Source organism: Coenobita brevimanus, chromosome 84 (genome assembly GCF_032717465.1).
Source record: "Coenobita brevimanus isolate Jiangsu-jjx chromosome 84, ASM3271746v2, whole genome shotgun sequence".
Classification (NCBI taxonomy): Eukaryota; Metazoa; Arthropoda; class Malacostraca; order Decapoda; family Coenobitidae; genus Coenobita; species Coenobita brevimanus.
The window spans coordinates 40288554-40290158 of record NC_137037.1 but is presented as its reverse complement, the minus strand read 5'-3'; the positions used below and the strand labels follow the sequence as shown (position 1 = coordinate 40290158).

The window sequence follows — 1605 nt, the reverse complement described above, 5'->3', positions numbered from 1 at the left end:
TGGCTTACCCTCTATATCTCCTTGCCTTTCTCTTGCCCTCCTCTATCCCTCTTTCTGCCTCAACTCCATCCCTCCATCTGTCACCCCAGTTTCGCTGCCTAGCTCTCTCTTCCTCTCCATTTTATCACTTTCTTCTTCAACCCTGACCCCACATCCGTCTTCACCTCCTCTCTCTCTCTCTCTCTCTCTCTCTCTCTCTCTCTCTCTCTCTCTCTCTCTCTCTCATTTCCATTCGCGCATATCCTCCTGTCCTCCCTTCCTCTTCCCTCCTCCCCTTCTCACAACAATCCTCTTCCTCTTCCTTTGTCCCCTCCTCATCTCCTCCCTACCCCACCCTCACACCTTCCCCTTTCCCTTACCTTCTCTTCTTTTCACCTCATCCCTTCCCTTCTTGAAGCCTCCCACCCCTCTCCACATCATCTCCTCCCACCCCCTCCCTTCCCCATCTATATTCCCTTCCCCTGTCCTTTCCCCATTTTCATTTTTACGTCTCCTACATTATCCTCTCCTCCATCCCTTTGCTCCCCTCCCATATCCTCTCCTCATCCCTTCCCCTCTCCCCTGCTGTGCCACCCCTTCATCCTCTCTCCTTACCTAACCTCACCCTTCCCTTTCCCTTCGTTTCTCCCCTCGCTTCCCCCTTCTCTTACCCAATCTCACCTCTCCCTCTTCCTTTCATTTCTCCACTTTCCTCAACGTCCTCTCGCCCATCTCCACCCCTTCCCCTGCCCTTCCTTTCTCCCCTTTCCTTCCTCTTCCCTTTCACAACCTCACCCCTTTCTCTTTCCTTCCTTTCTCCCCTTCCATCCCCCTCCCCTTCTCATTTGTTCTCCCCTTCCCTCTCCCTCCTCTCACCCCTTCACTTGTCATTCCTCTCTTCCCTTCCTTTCCCCCTCCCCACATCCCTTCCCCCCCTCCCTCCCCTACCCCTCAGCTTATGCATATTAATGAGCACCAGTTACAGCCTATCATCGCTAGCATTAAATTATACACACCCAACCATATTCATAAACCAGCCACCCAGATTTCAAGCACGTTTTGCAGACACATACATATTTTGCATTTGTTATTGTTGCTGTTATTGTTGATCCTTTTAGTACTACTGGTAATATTACTTTTGTTTGTGCTGTTGTAACTATTATTATTATTATCATTATTATTATTATTATTAATATTATTATTATTGTTGTTGTTGTTGTTGTTATTGTTGTTTTATTATTATTATTATTATTTATTATTATTGTTATTATTGTTATTCCACGTTGAGTACACCGCTTCCCGTCCGATCAGCGAAGTTAAGCAACGTTGGGTCTGGTTAGTACTTGGATGGGTGACCGCCTGGGAACACCAGATGCTGTTGGCATAATGTTCTCCCTACGTGTCAAGTGGAGTTGGTGGAGGATTAGTGCCCCTCCCTGTAAAACAATTAACTCTAAGCCCTTGTCCACCCCGTTTGGGACACATGGCGTCTGGCGATGAATGATGAATGATGATTATTGTTATTATTATTATTATTATTATTATCATTATTATTATTATTATTATTAATCATCAAATCCCTTTTTGCCCCATCAGGAGTGTAGGAGCCCCAGGCTAGGCTACTAT

At 46.2% G+C, this 1605-nt stretch overlaps 1 pseudogene; it reads left to right on the top strand.

The window, feature by feature from the left end:
- The first annotated feature begins 1244 nt into the window (after nucleotides 1-1244).
- On the top strand, nucleotides 1245-1363 carry LOC145410305 (5S ribosomal RNA; annotated as a pseudogene).
- The last annotated feature ends 242 nt before the right edge of the window (nucleotides 1364-1605 follow it).